Source organism: Rhinolophus sinicus, linkage group LG04 (genome assembly GCF_036562045.2).
Source record: "Rhinolophus sinicus isolate RSC01 linkage group LG04, ASM3656204v1, whole genome shotgun sequence".
Classification (NCBI taxonomy): Eukaryota; Metazoa; Chordata; class Mammalia; order Chiroptera; family Rhinolophidae; genus Rhinolophus; species Rhinolophus sinicus.
In genome coordinates, this window is record NC_133754.1 from 28,435,676 (window position 1) to 28,455,617 (window position 19,942).

Here is a 19,942-nt window from a genome sequence, read left to right on the forward strand (position 1 = left end):
TGTTCAGGGAGAGAAGGGTGGTGTGGAAGTAAGGAGGAGGGCGTACATGATCCTCCACAGGTCTCCTCAGTTATTGAGGGACTCAGGGAGATAATGAAAAGCATGGATAATATAGCCCCTCCTACATGCAACTCTTTTTGGTCACCCTCCATCATTACTTGAAAGTCATACAGATTCAGTAGCATCTCTGTGCCTGGTGATTTCCTAACTTTTTGGCTTCTGGACTAGCTCTGATGAATGGTAACAGGGGAAGGACTGAAATCAGAGAGAGAAAGTAAATAGGAATTGAAACTGAAGAACTTGAAAGATGGAGCAGCATTGTCACAATACAAATGATTAAGTGCCCTTATTTATGCATCATTACTTCTGATCAAATGATTCTTAACTTTTTTTCCTCTGTCTTAGAACTTTCTGAGAATCTGACAAGAGCTATGGATCTCTCCTGTGAAAATGCACATGTCCACAGACACAAAAAGATTTGTACATCATTTTTTTACAGTCCTCCTGGAGTCACCACTACACTACCCAGAATTCCACAGCCCTAAATCACTGGCTGCTTCTCTCAGTCTTGTTGCACTATATTAGTGGTAGCTGTGCAAAGCATCAAGAGTTAGGAACATTTTGACGTTAGTTTTTTGGAAAGCATTAGGGGTGAGTGTGAACATTTGGATAAAAAGACTCTTTTCATGTTTCATTTACATTACTTATTTCCTGGGGAGGTTAAGAAATGCGCTAGAACACTGCAGTTTTGGTGTAGGCAGACTAATCGAAGCTTAAAACAGGAGGAGAAAAAAGTCACATGTGGAGAGAAGACAGATAGGAATGATTAGAGAACTGAATCCAGGCTTAGTAAATGCAATTCTGTTATTGTCCAGAGCTCTAGGATTTTAAAAATGTGTCCTGGCGTTTCCAGTAACCCAAGTAATAATCAGAAGAGCAAAGATACATTAAAATTTTCCTTCCCAAACATGTTGTGTTCTTTCAGACCCTTTGGTGAAAGTAGGAGCTTTAAGGGAATAGTCAGGTTATTAGTTTGCTTGTGTTGGAAATATTGTGCCTGGAATCATTACACAGCTAAGGAAAACAGGAGATGGGGAAATGTGAAGATCTCAATACTGAAAATGGGTTCTTAAAATGTAACCAGGAAAGGCTTTGGTAGAGAAAGCAATGGGATTGCTGGTTATAATGACAATCTGGGGCTCAGTCAGAATGCGCCCCTAGGACGCAGGGATGGTGCACTTGCCCCAGGGATCATTTCTTGATCTGCTCAGTTGGGGTGGGGTCCTCCCGAAGGCCTGACCCCAAAGCACCCTCTCCTTCTTCTAATGCTGCACAGACTGTACTTTCATGACACCAAGTTCATACCTTTCTTCCCACTACACTGCAAGCTTCTATGTTCTCCCGCTGTCCTGTGTCTAGAGCAGCGCTTAGCACATATGAAGCGCTCAATAAATATGTCTGTTGAATGAAACTTAATTGATCTGAATGAGGTTTTAATGACAAAATATAACTAATGCTAACAAGCATTTCTCAACATGATATTATCTAGAATGGACAAAGTAACTGAACTCTTAAGCAGTGAAATGCCAATTTTTAATGAAAACTTGGGAGCAATGTCCCATGGATGTCCTTTTGGATGCTTTTCTCATAGCCTCCTAAAAATAAAAATTGGAACTTCTACGCAATTGGTCTTTCAACATAGATAAGCATAGATCTGGCCTGGGTTGTGAGGCATAAAAATTTATTTTTCTGTCTCTGATATTTATGTTTGTTTCTGAGAATGTCTAGCTGAAATGGTGACATTTGTGCAGTTTATTAGCAGTAAGCTACATATGTATTGAAATAGTATTATGTAACCCTAAATAGTTTGAATCCCCAAAGGGACAGAAAAGATTTTCTTGGATGACATGTCTTATTATTCAAGACTCTTAGGAAATTCTGTAAATAGTCCGTCTACTAACAACTGTGGCTTAAACATTCCAGTTTGTATTTTAAATGTCTACTTTCCAAAGGGGTATTGAATTAGAGTTTAACATTTTGTTTCCAACAAGAGAGGAATCAAAATTCATTCTCCTATAAATATGAGACAAAAAGACAGTATGCCATGAACAGTTCAAGTTCATTCCCTCAATTCATGAAAAATTGTTTGAACTCATATAAAACATTGCCTTATAAGTGGTATTACATTATACAAAATCAAATATCATATTAAAGTCATAAAATACAAGTAGATAATTTTCTCCTATTTATTTGCCTACTGTACTAAGATTATCTTTTTTTTTTTTTTAATTTGAAGGTTAGTTAACCAGAAACCTATGTCTGACAACTCTGTTACATTAAGCAATATTATGATTATTTGTCCACTGATTATAGAGACAGAGATGCTATTCTCTCTAGAATTAGAAGACTTTTATGTGGAGTAAATCATAACAACAGCTCATTTTAATCATACACTTACTTAATAAAATGCTCTAAATGTATGATATCATTTGATATTAAAAATCTTGTGAAGTAGATAATATTCCCCACTCCCACTCCAATTTGTAGCTGAGAAAACTGAGTTCAAAGACTCGTTTACTCAACAGATATTTACTAAAATTTTATATTATACCAGACAAATGTTAGGTCCTGGAAAATAGAAACTTGAACAAGATAGACATGTTTTGTGCCCTTACGTAATGTATGTGTTAGTGGTAGAGATCGTAAATAAGAGAATTAAAATAATTATAAGCTTTATTAAGTGCTATGAAGGAAATAAAGAGAATGCATGCTGGGGGATGAGGGGGAGTGGAGAATGACATTAAACAGGGCAATTAGCCCCGGCCTTTGGTCACATAGTCAGAGGGTCATTGGTGAGTTAAAGCCATACCCATGGTTTCTGCTTTCTAAGTTGGTGCTGTATCAACTACTTTATACAGATACGTGGGCAAAATTATAAACTTCTGAAAAGAAATGAGGTATTTTGAGAAATGACATTCATTCTTTTCAGGCCCCTCATTGCCCTGGAAGTTGAATAAACAGGCAGGAGTAACAGGAAGCAGACTCCACTCACCCTTCCACAACATGGAGCATCCTGAGAGTTACTTAAGCCCGAGGTATTGTGAAATGACATCTCCCTGGGCCCTAAGGTCAGCAGGATCTTCTATGTCATCACCTCTCTTTTGTAAATATTACATTTCATACAGCATTTTTCATCTTTCAGGAATATTTTCAGGTAAGTGAGAATAAAAGATAAAATGTTTATTTCAAAAGTTAATTCTATAGCGAACGCTGTGGTGCAACTGTAAGATTAGAAGCTAAATTTGTATGCACAGGATTGCTGTTTGCAAAGACCATTTATTCTTTCCCAACTCTGTTGGGAAAGCAGCTGAGCAAAATGGAATTCCAGTTTCTCTAGAGGGTTGTTATAACGACAGGAGTTCAGTACAATAATGTCTATTTACTTGTCCCAATACTTGGTTACTTCCCTCGTGACCCTGTGCAGCCTGAGGTAATGCATTCTGCATGGTAGCTTGGGTCTGAGAAGGTTCTAAGAACTTGCTGACAATTATGCATTGTGTTTCATTATTTATCACACTGGGGTAACGTGAATCTCTCTGATGTCCACAGCAGGCTGATCTGAGGCCCCTGTTCACAAGAAAAGTCATGAGGAACCCTTATTCTGCTTTCAAAGCTGCCCCTCGCCTCTCCCACTTTCATTTTATTCCATAAGGATAATAGGAGTAGTTTTTATGACGGAAAACTACCATTTTGTTTTTAAGAGTTTGACTCTGTTTGAACCTACTGCATTTTCTGTACATACTGTACCTTGTGTTATCAGAAATTTGGGATATTTGCTCTGGAAAATTTTAACAACTTCAAAGTGTAACTGAGCAGCCAGAAATTCTTCTGATGTCAGCTGCATTCCACCAACACCAGAAGCCTGCATGTATCTGGGGTTGTAAATAAATTAAGGGACACGATGTTTAGAGATGTTTGAAAAAATGTGGTTTTTCTTGACCTGTGCAAAATTAATTGGAATGTTTCTGTAACATGCCTGCTTGCCTTTTCAAGCTATGGATAAATTTCGAAGACTTTTCAGGAACTGGTGTCTCCATTTTCTAGTGGGTTTGTGCAACTCATTAAGATTGTTCAATGTAGAAGTTTAGGCAAGAACATTTGCTTTATTTAAAACTTTTCTAAAATCGATACCAAAACAAAATTGTTTTCATATGTATGTTCATTGAGCTTGGGTGGTTTGAACTCTAGAGAGCTTGAAATGCTAAGTCCACTGAAAAACAAGGAATGTCAAATGTAAGAAATAAACAAAAATTCTAAACTATTCCAGTGTTCTGGTATTGGGGCTGTAGGGTGTATTCCCGTAAGTGTAAATTGGCTGTGGGGATGTGGGTAGCACCTCAGTAGCAGGGATCTGCTGTGAAGTGCCCTGTTGAAGCAGAAGGACGATAGCAGAGTCCTGGGTATGAGTGAGGAAGGAAGGGTGAGGCAGGAGGCTGTCACTTAAAGTAGCCAAAGAGTGAGCTGCTCAGATGAAGTGTTGGAACCACATCTGAGAAACACCCAAGGCTGTGTGACCAGGAGACAGAGGGATTCCTGAGGAGTCTTCCTGCACTTTTGCTGCCCCTATAGCCAATTCCCCACACCCCAGTCAAGGGGAGCAAATAAATATCTAAGTTAGTTCAAGTTGTTCCTCTCTTTAAGACTTTGCAATGTCTTCCAGTAACTGAATAAAGTCCAAATATATTTCTAAATATAACTTGGAAGATAAATGCCAAATAAATTCCTAACTCTTTGCAACTGCCTACATGGATCTAAATGATCTGTCCTGACGAGCTCTCTAACCTCCTGTCCTACCCTCCCTCAGTCCGACTCCAGCCACACCAACCTCCTTGGTGATCCTGGAAGATGCCAAACCTAATCCTTCCTTGGGGCATCCCTCCTGCTGTGCCATTCTCTACTCCATGAGGCTGAAATACACTACTCCAGATTTTTGACTGTCTTGATCCTCAGCTTCACTAAAGTCTCCCTTCTCAGGTCTTCTCCTTAGAGAGGGTGTCCATCCCTGTGGCATTCTCTAAGGTAGTCTCTTTACCCCTTTGCTCTCTATTTCCTTATAGAGAATAGGTTTTCAGTTTTGTCACTTTCTGATATTATGTTATATAGCTATTAGTATGACAAATTGGTTTTCAATTCATTGGTTTTCAATTTTATCACTCATTTATTTTTTCAATTTTATCACTGGTTTTCAGTTTTATCACTTCCTGATATTACGTCATATAGCTATTAGTATGACTCTTTCTTAAGTGTATTGTTCAAATCTGTAGCCCTACCACCTAAAACAATGCCTGGTGTGGTAGGTTCTTGATAAATATTTGATGATTCACTGAGGAAATGGCTATCTGCTGATATAAATGATAAGGGTAAGCAACATGGCAATTGGGCCATAACATTTGCAGCAAAGAGAAACATAAAAAATGGGATAGGGAAGAGTGGTTCAAGAAAATAAATTTTGGAACAGTGAGTTGGAATGTGTTTTAGAATGGGCTAGAAATAAGAGATCTATAGATAACAGCCCCTGACAGTTAAGAGTAAATGATTCCATCTAAGACTTGTACCATGCCTGGTCTAGCTACATTTTTGTTGTTGTTAAAACATTGTAATGCGTTTAATTTTATCACGTGAGTATTTGTTCTATGCATCCCAAAGCAAAAATAAAACAGTATGTCTTCTATAATTTTGGTTAAATTTGGAAAATATCATATGTTTGGGTCTTTCTAATCTCCTATACAATTGTTTTTCGGAAAGATGGAGAGAGGGGGAGGGGGAAAGACAGCAGGGGAGAGAGAGAGAGAGATGAGTTTCACTTTTTTTCTTTGATCAGCAGGAGCAAGGGGACTTCCTGCAGCAGTGTTGGAGAGAGTAACAGGAAGCCGGATACATGTGCAGAAGCTGAGAGAGCATATGTGTAAATGAATGTCTTTTCTGGGAATGTGGCAGAGAGGCAAACGTGACTTTCACAGTAGGAAGACAGCAAAGAGCATGAAAACTGACTCAGCAACTTCTGAGGTTTGAAGTTTTACTTTCAAACAGTAACTGGTAAAGTGGCATAATATAACAGAAGATAAGGAAAAAACATATACAAATACATGATTTTTTTACCAAGAGTTTTCATTATATTGCTTTCTTAATTATATTTCCTCAAGATAAAATAGTTATTATTTTTAATCATAAGGTAATATACATTTAGAAATTGGAACAGTTGATAGTCAATGAAACATATTAAATACTTTGACTTGAAAACTTTTGGAGTTTAATTAATTTTAAACAAATGAATAGAAAATCTGTGGCCATGGGGGCTTACCTGTGGTTTACGCCTCAGTTGAGAAACATGCCTTAGATGACTCATCAAGGGGGAAAAAATTGGTTAGATCAAAAGTAAAAGCATTAAATGAAAGAATAAATATTTGGGAGATTTAAATGGAAAGTTATGAGCTAAAAGTAATAGAAAATCCATGTACTACATTTGCCATACATTAGAACCTGAGTGTGTTTGATGAACTGGAGGTTAAACAGTTTCTGAGAACTTTTAAAGCCATGGCTTTGCAACATTCCCGGATGACTCAGCATGGGAAACTTCAAGTCAATGTAAGCACACAGGGCGTTCTGTGAGGGGCAAAACCCTTCCTGCCTCTGAGCTTCATGGGAGAAAACAGTGACTGTGGAAGATACTTGCTCTCTGAATTGGTGAGAACAAAAATGTTCTGAAAGAAAAAATAAAGGGGGCTTCTGTGAAGAGAACTTTATGACAGGGTGCTATTAAGTAAGAGCAAAACTTCTAGAAGATCTTTAATGGTATGAGGTTGTCATTATAGACTATGGAAAAATCTACACAGATATCTAAGACTACCTGACATGATCTGAACATAAAACCATTTAACAATGTAGTGAAATATCAATCAATTTGGAGCCAGGCAGCCAGGGTTTGAATCCCAGGCTTACCACTTGCTAGTTGTCATCGAAGTATAATATACACACCAAAAACTGCATAAATAATGGTACAGTTCAATGACTTTTCACAAAAGATACATACCCATGTAAGCAGTACTCCTGAAAGTGATATTACAAGTATGTCAGAAAGTCCCCTTTCACTCATTTCCTGTTATTGCCCCCATGATTGAGCACTCTCCTGATTTGTAACACTACAGATTCATTTTGATTGATTCATCAGAACTTTATATGAACAGAACTATGCAATATATATATTATTTTGCTCAACATTATGTTTATGTGATTCTCTCTAGCCATGATCTATTGGTTTTCATTGTCTAATTATACTCTATTGTGTACATTACCACAATTTATACAATTTACACTTAATGGACATCTGGGCTGCTTCTAGGTTTTGATTATTCTCCAGAGTGTTGCTAGGAATATTCTTATACGTTTTTTGTTTTTTTTTAATGAACATCTGAATGTAAATGTCTTAGTCTGCTAGCGCTGCCATAAGAAAATAGCATGGACCGGGTATCTTAAACAACAGAAATTTGTTTTCTCACAGCTCTGGAAGTTGAAGTCCTGGATCAAGGTGCGGCAGGTTTGGTTTCTTGAGAGGGTCTCTCTCCTTGACTTGCAGATAACTATTATAACTGCCTCTTTGCTGCTATGTCCTCGCATGGCCTTTCCTCTGTGTACACACTCTTAGGGTCTCTTCCTCTTCTTATAAGGACTCCAGTCCTCTTGGATTAGGGCCCCACCCTTATAACTGCATTTAACATTAATTTTTGTATTGTGCCGTGGATAATGTGTGCCCATGTTTTTGGTCCAAACTTTCAGGGGGAAAAGTCTTTTGTCTTAATTTTTTAATTCAAACTTTTATTTGTTTACATCTAGGTACTTGTTTTTTGTATTATAAAGGAATTTTAGCATTTATTTTTTAACATATTACAGTACAAGAAATTTTATGAAACAAATAATTAACACAAGAACAAATACAAGGTACAAGAAATTTTATGTACCAGTAACAAATTTACGATATTTACGCATCACAAGGCCAAGAACTCTGTGCCCTTGCAAGTTTGTTGTAAGTTCAGCAAAACTGATTATCGTATTCCAGGGTATTATTTTGCATACGGATATCGTTATTGATTTCTAGAGTTATACTTTTAACTCATACGCATAAATAAAAGAACTAAAAACTTATATATGGATACGGAATTAGTATCTACCTATGCATAATGTGCATCCTTATTTTTCCCTCACAAATGTGGGCCAAACAAGGGCACATTATCCACAGCAGAATACGGTACCTCCTTAAAGTCACCATCTTCAAATAGTCACATTGGTGCTTGGAACTTCGACATATGGATTTTTTGTGGGGGAAACAATTTATTTAGTCCTTAACAACATTTCTGTGGGTTATATACTTAGGAATAAATGCTGGGGCATTGGATATGAGTACATTCAGGTCTAGTAGATATTACAGTTTCACAAGTTGCTTGAAATGATTTGCATTCCCAATAGCAGTATATGAGGGTTCTAGTTGCTTCGTGACTTCAATAAATATGTTTTGTTTTGTTTTGTTTTGTTTTTGCCATTCTGGTGGATATGTAAATGGTATATCAGTATATTTTAATTAGCATTTCCTTGATGAATATTGAAGTTGAATATCTTTCAGATGCTTATTAGCCACTTGGATATTCTTATTTGTGAAATGTCTATTTAAGAATTTTAATCATTGTTACATTTCATTACTGCCATTTTCTTATTGATTTATAGGAGCTCTTATATGTCCTCAAAATCAGTTTTTTGTTGAATATGTGTCTAGCAAATATCTTCTGCTCTCTATGTATTGCCTTTTAAGTCATTAATCATGTTTTGACAGCATAAATCCTTAACTAGAATAGAGAAGTTTAATTTATAATATTTTCTTTTATGGTTAGTACATTTCCTATCTTATTCTAGTAATCTTTTTAGTCGAAGGTCATGAAGATTTTTGATATTTTCTTTTAACTGATTTATAATTTTACTTTCACATTTAGATCTCCTTAACATACAGAACTAATTTTTGTGTACTGTGTGAGGTTGGGGGTAGGGTCATGATTCTCCTTTTCCCCTATCGATATTCAACTGACCCAGAACCATGTTTTTAAAAAGATCAGCTTTCCCCTTTCACTGCACTGTCATCTAAATCAGGTGACATTCTAATTATGGGTCAGTTTCTGGATGTGCTCTTCTTTTTCACTGGTATGTATGTTTATCCTTGAGCCAATATCACAGTGTCTTAACGTGTGATAGCTTTATAGTAAGGTTTGCCTTCTTATAGTAATCGTCTTTGTCAAGAGCTATTCATAGCCCATTACATTTTCAAACACACGTTAGAATTTGCTTGTCAATTTCCACAACATACTTTCTGTGATTTTTGTTAGGATTACATTGAATTTAGAGCTAAACTTAGGAAGACCTGATATTTTTATAATATTAGGCTTCCAATTCCTGAATATGGTATATCTCATTATTTATTTAAATCTTCTCTGACTTCTATCAGTGATTTTTTTGTAGTTTCCAGTGTAGGGGTCTTATGCATCTTTCATTCGATTTATTTCTAAACATTTTATGATTTTAAAATGTTACTATAGTCAAGTGTTTTAAGATATTTCCATCCATACCTCTACATATGGTATTTTGAGAATTTTGAGTAATATTGATGCAAAGTTGATGTAAGCAAATCATAATGGTCAAGCAGTGTCTTCATTCATTCTTTCATGCATTGGTTTATTGAATAATTATTTACTGGATGCTTCTTGTATACTAAGCACAGTGCTTGATGGTAGGCACACAAAAATAAAGCTGTCTTTACTCTAAAGGGATTAAAAGTCTATGGCTAAACAAATCATAATACAGGGTGACAAACTATAATAGAGGGAGTGACAAAGTATTACAGAAGTACTGAGGAAATGAAACTCCTATGAAACCACAGGGGTCCTAGGGTTGGGTTCCTACTGTCTAGCCTCAGGAGAGGTGGCTCCTGCATTTTCCTTCAGCCCACAGTACAATTTTGAGTCTTCCTGCTATCAGGAATCCTTTATATGGGACTGAACAATTTAAATGTAAAATACTAAGTGTGGAACAAATGCTACCATATCAGGTTGGAATGGAAACTTTGTGCCTTGAGGAAAGCACTGGAGGTCTCTTTTCCTTGTGATGATTAACTGAAGGATGAATGCAGAGCTCTCTCTGTGGGCCACCCCTGCACTGGTTCTGCAGTGTGATGTTGTCCAGCTTCGTTAACCTTCAGTCTCTACGTGACTGGAGGCAGACTGGACCACGAGCCCATCAGAGAACACACAGTGACAGCTGGCATGCCAACACACTCTGGGCTCTCTGGGAGCCCTGCAGCTTACAGATCAACCCTCAGACTCAGGTGCTCATTGGAATTTTGGATCCACATTACATAAATCCCAGTCAGGTAGATAACCAATCTCCTGACACCTGTTGCTCTGCAAACGGCAGCTCAACCCACTTCCAGAAGGGCTTTCACAGCATTTTGAGGTACTCCCAGGGCATGTGGGAGATGGTGACAATGGTGGAGGCAGTCAGAAGACTTGGGTGGAGCACTGTCTCCCTTCCCCAATCTAAGTGTCCCAAAGCCATTGCCTATAACTGGCATGCAGAAATCAGTGTGTCTGGCCTGTGCTTTGAGCAGCCTGACTCGCCTCCCCACTTCTCCTCCTTCACCAGCCATCTTTACAGTTTGTCTTTAGATGCCCCGAGTAAGCTCCCATAACTCTATACTCCTATTTCTCACCCTTTCATCACACTCCTGCTTAGTTGACGAGGAGTCGTCTTCTCTTAGAAACAGAAATGACATATATTGGAATACCCATGATATGCTACCAAATACCCATGATATGCTAAAGACAGGTGTCCACAAGAGTGGAATTAGCAGACTCCCTGCAATCATGGCTGCTCAGTCATCACTAGTGCACTGCTACCCCTGCCAAAGCAGGGCAGGGGGAGATGAATGTCAACTGGATGCCAATCCATTCCCTCAGATATGAATGAGAATGCTCTACTACATGGAATGGATTGGGTCTGTTCAAGGCCAGGGTGGAGTGTAGCCTTTTCTGTCACTGGCTACATGTTCTAAACTCCCAGCACTCTAGGAAAACTCAGAAGAACACAAGCAGAACATCACAGTACAGTGTGCACATGACTCTGACAAAACAGGTACATTTAAGGATCTCTTCTATTACTGTGTTTCCCGGAAAATAAGACCGGGTCTTATATTAATATTTGCTCCATTAGGGCTTATTTTCAGGGGATGTCTTATTTTTTCAAATACACCAATCTACATTTATTCAAATACAGTCATGTCACCTTCTGGAACACCGTCATAACATACTAAATGTGTCCGTCTGGCTGAGATCTTAAAACTAGGGCTGATTTTCGGGGTAGGTCTTATTTTCGGGGAAACACAGTATCCTTCCTAAAAGACTCCTTCATATGGGATCATAACAAAACTGGCATTAACAGTTTGGGACAGACAGAGGTCAAAAATTGAATAAGATATTTACAAATTTGTTAAACAGAGTTAAGTGCAGGAAAATTTGTTTTGCAGTTGCTGAAGATTAGCCTCAGAAATAACAAGAACAAAAAAAAACCTCTGCTAGTCACATCTATACATCTATTATGCCCTAAAGGTCATTCTCTATTTATATACTTAGTAAAGCTGTTGTCTGATGAATTTAAATAATAAAAACACCAAAAAATACAGTTTTGGAACTATTGAAAATGGGAACTATTTGCAACACTTTCTTATATTCATAACAATATAACACAAGCATATTCCTCTCTCCCTTGCTCCTCTCTCCTGAATTTGCAGCATAAAGGGATAATAAATAACACACATATTTTTTACTAGATTATACTCTAACATAGATGACTGAATTGTGCACAATTTAGTGATTAGAAAACACCCCAAATGCTACCAAAGTCAAGTCTCTATATTTATGTAGTATAATAAAAGGAAATAATGCACTTCTGCACCACGTCTCTCTTCCATGGTGGTCTAACTAGATACTTGCCCATTTCGATTGTTGACAGAAGATTCTTCCATTTTTGGAGAAACCACAGTTAGTAGTTTAAGCTGTTAGAGTTCCCTTTCTCCTCCTCACCAGCCAGCCTAGCCAAGATTTCACAGACAGTATTTTTCCTGTTTCTCACCACCCAGAAGTCCTTCATCTATTCAGGGAATAGGCAAAATGCAGGGGTCCCCTTTGTGAATTGCTTGGAATCAATCAAAAATCCTTTTAAAACCCTGATCAGCACAGGAGTGAGTGCTATAAAGAAAAACAGCCAACCTGTGGGAACTGGAAATGGCACGGAATTGTTTTATTCTTATTCTTTAACACAAAATCCTGAGTTTACAACCTTAAAAATCTTATTATAAGAGTAAGATAACGACACTGCAAAAAATGGAAAATAATGCCAATACTAATTTGTGATCCCAATAGCTCATTCCATAACTTTTTTCTTTTGGGTAAAAAAGATTTGTAATTTTTTATCATGTCCAATTAAAAATAAAACATAAAAATCATAAATAAAAGAGGGACACATGATATGTACTCATCTGAAGCATTTTGAAAAAGAAAACAACAATTGCTTTACAGGAACTATGTGATCTCATCAACAAAGTAGAAAAATAAGGAATTAATTATCTTTTAAAAAGTCATAGGCAAATCAGCACAGTGGCTAAGAGCATGGACGTTAGAATCAAACTGTCTGGTTTCAAAGCTTAACTTTGCTACTGAACTCTTCCTGCAATCTTGGGCAGGTTGCCTCAGTTTCCTTATGTAAAATGGTGAAACTCATTGTACCTACTCTTTCAGGTTTTATGATAGCTTGATGAGTTAATAATAGGAAGCACTTTCAAAACAGTCTAGAATAATAGCATTTGATAAAATTAAGTTATAGTTACTATTCTTCAGTTTCTACTATTTTTAAAATAAATAGTGACCTACAATGAAGAATAGTTGTATTTCTGGTCTCCGAAAGGTTCATTAAATAATGAATAATAAATTCCTTTTTCAGTTTGGAAACAAAATTTATTAAGTCTCTTAGAATATTACTATAAACTGTGTTTCAGAATTAAAGTCCTTCCCCACAAATGAGGCTGTACTTTTCTGTGTTTTGGGCTATCATTTGAAATGAGGATGCTATGGCACCAGGAGGTGAAAACTCTGCACTCAGAAAATCTATTCACGCTGACTGCAAATGTTACCAGTGGGAGGAAAATTCTAGTGTATCTAATTTCATCACTGATAAATCTATAAAAGACAACAGATCTGCCTTGGGACTCCATCTAAGAAATTCCCCTCTCATATGCAAAATGTTTTTAATTTTATGGGTTACAGCTTGAGGGTCATTTCTTTAGGACTGATAAGACATCCAGTTCCCTGCCCTGGATATTTTATCCAATAAACTCAGGTTTTATCAAATTTTATCTTATTTTATCAGATAAAACTTAGGTCTCTTTTGAACTTAAGTCATGATTATATGTCATCTGTGTCCAAGAAAAAAGGAGTATTTTTACTAGGTCATCTGTGATAAGATTTGTGACTTGTTTCTCCTGCAAAATATTTTAAGTTTTCAATTATTTCCTCTTTCCTCCAGGAGAGTATAAATAAGCTTTTTTCTGTGTGACTATTTAGTTTCCTTCAAGATATATTAGGCAGCATTTATCACGGCATATTCTCTATTTCAAGGGGAAAAAAATCTCTTATCAGAGAGGATGCCAGGTATCCCTTAATTTAGCAGCACTTTTTGTTCAGATTTCCAGATAAGGCACAAGACAAGTTTTAAGTATAAAAAGGGTAGACTGTTTCCCACAGAGCACACCGGCATTCATAGGATGAGAAACTGGCCCCCGTGCTGTTTGATAAAAAAAGAAATTCCTAGCACGGTGATATTTTTAGCACATCTGATGGGACATCAGTTCCATCCACACTTCCTTAACATGTTGTGCTATATTCTCCCTCCAGCCTTCCAGGATTGGTTTATCATCCAAAGTAACAGGGAGACGTTGCAATGAGAGACTCTCACAAGGAGAAAAAGCTGTTGTTTTATATTAACATGTGTTACTCTTTCTTCATTAAATACACAACAGCATTTGGGCCTCTACTAAAAATTATCACACATGCTAGGAGATGAACCAAGCCCTTCTGAATTTTTTTCTTTGTTTTGTCACTGTAACATCTGTATATTTAAATGACATATTTATTTCTGTCTCCATCTTGGTTATGGCTTCCAAGTGTCTAAAAATTAGGAGTTTGTGTTTGCTTTGTTGCATCTACGTGTATTTCTCTAAGCAATTGATTAGCTGTTGACTTCTTTATACACCGAGATCTTGGAAAAACAACAATAATTTCTCTCTTTTTTAAATAGACTGTAAAAACAAGTAAAGAAAGAGATGCCTTAAAAAAAAATCTGTTAAGCAACACTTTCGTCAAAATGTAAGTCAATTGCCCATATATAGACAGCTTTATTATAATTATAATATTCTGGAACATGATTTGTAACATCTCTTCCCTTTCCTAAACATGTAATTTTGGTTTAATACCAGATTGGTAATCAGCTGGCCAAAATTAGATTTCTTATATGTATACAGACTGATATCACAGTTACAGGTCAGTAATGCAAATAGAAAGACATAATTTTGGATAATTTCCTTTTGACTGAAACTACTTGTGTCACAGTTCAATAAATCTCTTATCAGATATAATTTCTAAGACATTATTAAAGAGATTTGTCGGAAAGAAAATCTGTGTTATAGGTAAGACTAGTTATATATGTCTGTATATATATATGTGTATTATATATACATATATATTACATATATGTATATAGAGAGATATATACATATGTAACCTTTTACTAAAGTTAAGAATTTGAAAGGTGACTATCATATAAGGTCACAGCCTCTGAGTTGCAAAAGTCACTGAATTTTATAGATTTTAGATTTAAAGCTTAAAATTTTCAGTTGCATTTTAAAAATTCTAAAACAATTGACCACATGGTTTTAAAAAGTACTTAATAATATTGTAGAAGTGAAATGATTCATAAAACAAAATCCAGAAAAAGCAGAAATAAATTTAAAAATTAAAATTAAAGTTATTTTAAAAGCACATATGATTTGCATTAAAAGGAAGGTGTAGCCCTGCCAAGCATCTTTTCCTCTCAAATATTCAGGATACATTTTTAGGACATTGTGCAAACACTTAAATGCCAGTGGTTCATTATTTTAAAAAGATCATCTCTTTTAAATGACTAATATTGAAATATAGATTCTATTTTTGTCCTAGGGCCTCAAAGACAAAGTCTATTTTATGGTTTATAGAATCATTGCTAGGAAGATTTTGTGTTCTTTTTGGAATTCCGGGAGGCATAGGAATTAAACATATTTTTTTTTTCTGCTTGCAAAATGTTACCTGAGAGCAAAGCACTTTTTCAACTGTTGTACTCCTTAAAATATGTTCCTTCCCTTTTGTTTATAATACACTTCCGGTGCTTTCTTCGGGGCTCTGAGTACCAAACGTCTGTTTTGATCAGGGGTAGAGTGTTATCATTTTTATATTAAAATGAAGAACATATTTGATCGCCAATAAGATGGGACCTATCCCGGGATACAGTGACACCCTGTCAAATGTCTTAACCCCTGTGGGGAACACAGGGATGAATAACACTCTTGCCTCGGAGTCCCTGCTGAGGGTTAAGAAAACATCCTGGCGTGTCCCTTTGTAGCTTATAGGTTTCCTGAACTAAGTTACGGATTAGGACGAGGGGCGTGGCTGAAATCTCTTCCTGAAGATTGTGATTCTGAGAACCAGAGGAACGAAGACCCAAGGTTCCCACAGCAGAGCCAGAAAAATAAATAAATAATCACGAAGCCTGCACCTCTGACATTCAGCCACTCCCATGGGCATTGTGTCTTGAGCCTGACATGTTGTTTTCCTAGTTCAGGCTGTAACTACGTAGCGCAAAGAACAAATGCTTTGTTCTTGCTAAATACATACTTATTTTCTGAACTCTGCAGATAATAAATAAGAATAATAACCAAATCCCTAAAGTGTACGGAGGATGCATTGCCTCTCTCCCTTACTAGATAATCTCCAGGGTAAGGTATTCTTATAAATTGCTTCAAAAGAGATTACAGAGTGATTAATTTATGGATTTTTGTCAGAATGAAAAGTTGTGCTAAATGATTTAATTGACCAAATCATTTTGGGGGATCTATTATCACAGCAGAGTCAAGAAGGGCTTAAAGTCAGCCAGAAGCTTTACCAACTGAATTCAACAAATAAATAAATAGTAGGCACCTATGATGTGCTAGGCTGGATAGCAGTTGCTGGGGAGTTTCGAAATTTATTCTAGTTTTTCATTTCCCTCATTGTCTATCTATAGTTGGACCTCAACTTATTTCAAAAATAAAGATGCCCTCACTCTTGAGGAAAACATTCCAGGAGTGTTGCAATCTGACAGATTTGTACTGATTCCACCACTACCATTTGTACCATCAGAGCTTTGGCTTCTGTGAATGGGGTGGTCATCACTTACATGCAGCAGGTTGTGACAAGAGTTGTGGTGACTTATCCAAGGCACATGAAGGGGCACCTGGTAAAATTCCAGCAAATGGTAACTCCTCTTAGTTTCATTAACTGAGGTTGGAACCAGCGTTCACAACCCAAAATAGAAGGAACTCAAATTTTCCATACATCTTGAATAGCTACAGTCATTTCTTTTTAAAGATGTAGTTGACACTCTGAGCAGAGCTGAATGTTGACTAAAACAAAGCAGACTACTAGTTATCATTGAAATTCTGATAAGACTATATGGTACTGTGTTTCTCTGAAAATAAGACCTAGCTGGACCATCTGTTCTAATGTGTTTTTTGGAGCAAAAATTAATATAAGACTCGGTCTTATTTTAATATAAGACCAGGTCTAATATAATATAATATAATATAATATAATATAATATAATATAATACCCGATCTTATATTATTTTTTGCTCTAAAAGATGCATTAGAGCTGATGGTCCAGCTAGGTCTTATTTTCGGGGAAACATGGTATTCATTACACTTAAGAGCAGGACCTGTCCAAGATAGAATTGAGAAATTATTTTGGTCTGTTTTTGTCACCTTCCCAACTCCTATTCAGGTTCCTTTCACAACGCATACCCTGACTTCCCAGAGATTCTTTCTCTACCTAACATTATTAGGTGGCCCCCTTCAGTAGGGAGCAAAGTCTCTCAGAGTTGTTGGCTGACATTGTGTAAATGTCTGTCCGCTCACCAGCTGCTGCTCTGCATTTTAATAGGGGTCTTCAGAACACACAGTTTTCAAACCAGGGGAATCACGCTATTTTGTGAGGCAGACTGTCTTTTCTATAGCTTCTCTCTCACTCAGAAAGCTCATTCAATCTTACGACATTAACTTCCATTTCTTTCCTTTTGGTTCTTAAAAATATGGGTCAAGTCCACCTCCGTCTTCCAAGTTCTGGTTATGCAGCTTCTTAATGGACATTTCAATTGGTTCAACACATATTTGTGAGGCATCTCTTACGTCTCAGATCAGGCTCAATACCTGAAATGTATTTATAACAGAACACCACCTTCTTGTTCCTGCTGAGAGACCTCTTTATTCTATTCTTCCTAATCATTTTGTACAATGATTTGTTACAAAGTCCTATCAATTCTTCCTTGAAAAAATGAGCCTCAACCTCTATATTAGCTGGCTGTCCCAGAAACAAGAATCTGAAAGCTCTAATGTGCTCCATGCAGCAGCTGCTTACTGATCTCCTTCACTTTCATCTCATTACTTCAACTCAGTGGCTCTGGACTCGGCCATTTTACAGCCTGTGACCTCCGGTAAATCATTAACTTCAATCTTGGTTTATTCATCTATAAAATAGAAACAGTAATGCCTGCTCCGCCTCCCTCACAGGATTATTGTAATGATCAGTTGAAGTGGTGCCTAGGAAATAATTATATATTATTACACTGATATAAATATTTAGTCTTTTTTCCCCTACCTTATCTTGTCTATAGTCAGACTTGAATTCAAATCTTGACTCCTCCACTTATTAGCGATGTGATCATTAGGTAAATTACCTAATCTCGCAGGACCTCAGTTTTCTCATTTATGAAATGGAGTTGCTAAGCTCCCTACAGCTTAATATAAGGATTTAATGGAATGGTACCAAGGACTTGCTCAGTGCCACCTCGTGGGCTTTAACGCTAGCTTTTCTTTCTGTCCTCATTGACTCGGTTCTTTGTCTGTACAAATCTTTCTTAATGCCAGCTGTACAAACTCTGACAATTAAGTTCACGAACTCATCCTAGAAAAAGTGCCACATACCGCATTGCTGAATATCACTATGGTCACCTTTGAAGTACTCCCCTTGGGAAGCTATGCACCGATGCCAGCACCTAGTCCACCTTTCAAAGCAATTTGGGAACTCTTTTTCTGGAATGGCTATCAGAGCTGTCATTGCATTACCCTTAATGTCCTGAATGTCATCAAAATGTCTTCCTTTCAATATTTTCTTTATCTTCGGGTAAAGAAAGAAGTCATTGGGGACCAGATCAGGTGAGTAAGGAGGGTGTTCCACTATAGTTATTTGTTTACTGGCTAAGAAGTCCCTCACAGACAGTGCCCTGTGAGCTGGTGCATGGTCGTGATGCAAGAGCCATGAATTGTTGGCGAAAAGTTCAGGTCACCGAACTTTTTCATGCAGTCTTTTCAGCACTTCCAAATAGTAAACTTGGTGAACTGTTTCTCCAGTTAGTACAAATTCATAATGAATAATCCCTCTGATATCAAAAAAGGTTAGCAACATCGTTGCAACAGGTTCATGAACTTAATTGCCTGACCTCACCTATAAAACACTTAGAACAGAATCTTCTAAGGAATTCATGCCCCTGATTATTATTGTACATCTTAACAAAGGATACTTGGAGACATTGCCGATGAGAATTGCAGGTACTCAGGGCAAGTCATGCCTCTGGAGGCAAAGGCTCTAGGCCAGGGGTGTCCAAAATTTTTTCAACGGTTTTTACCAAGGGCCATATGCGGTAAAATACACAAACAGCCGGGCCACTCACTCGAGGTGAAGTACGCATTGCCTCACCTGGTTTATTTAAGTAAACTAAATATATTTTTGGAATTTGCTGCGGGCCAATTAACAATGGATTGAGAGCCGCAGTTGGCCTGCGGGCCACAGTTTGGACACCCCTGCGTCTTGGCTCTGCTGGAGGAAGTCAAAGGCAAGAAGACCACAATGGAATAAACTATCAGGGATGCATGTTTCTGAAACTCTTCCATGAAAGTGCACCCAAGAACAAATAAGGGGAAGCCTATGGCCCTGGTGTCTGGAGGAGTAGTGCGAGACAATTCCTTAGATGAGATATCAGATAAGAAGAGTTCCATGTTCAGACTTGTCTCATCACTCTAGAAGTACCAGTGATGGCTGACAGCACTCGTCTATCAGCTGGATAATTCTTTGTGATGGGGGTGTCTTATTCATTAAAGAGTATTTAACAGCATCCCTGGCTTTTACCCAATAGATGGTAGTAGCACCTCCCTCCAGTTATGAAAACTGAAAATGTCATTATCTACATAGTCAAATGCCCTGGGGGAAGCAAAATCCTCCCTGGTTGAGAAACATTGATGTACGAGAACAGATTTAATTCCCTCCGAGGATCTCCAGAAGTAATTGTACAGGGTGGGCTTTATGGAAAACTAAGGCCCATCAGTAACAGGTGAGGGACACACTGGTGAAACAAACACAAGTCACACATAGAGGATACAAAAGTTGAAGGCTATGCACACACGAGTTTAGGGCTTTTTCAGAATGTGGGACTTCTGCTCTCAGTCTCAGCATATGA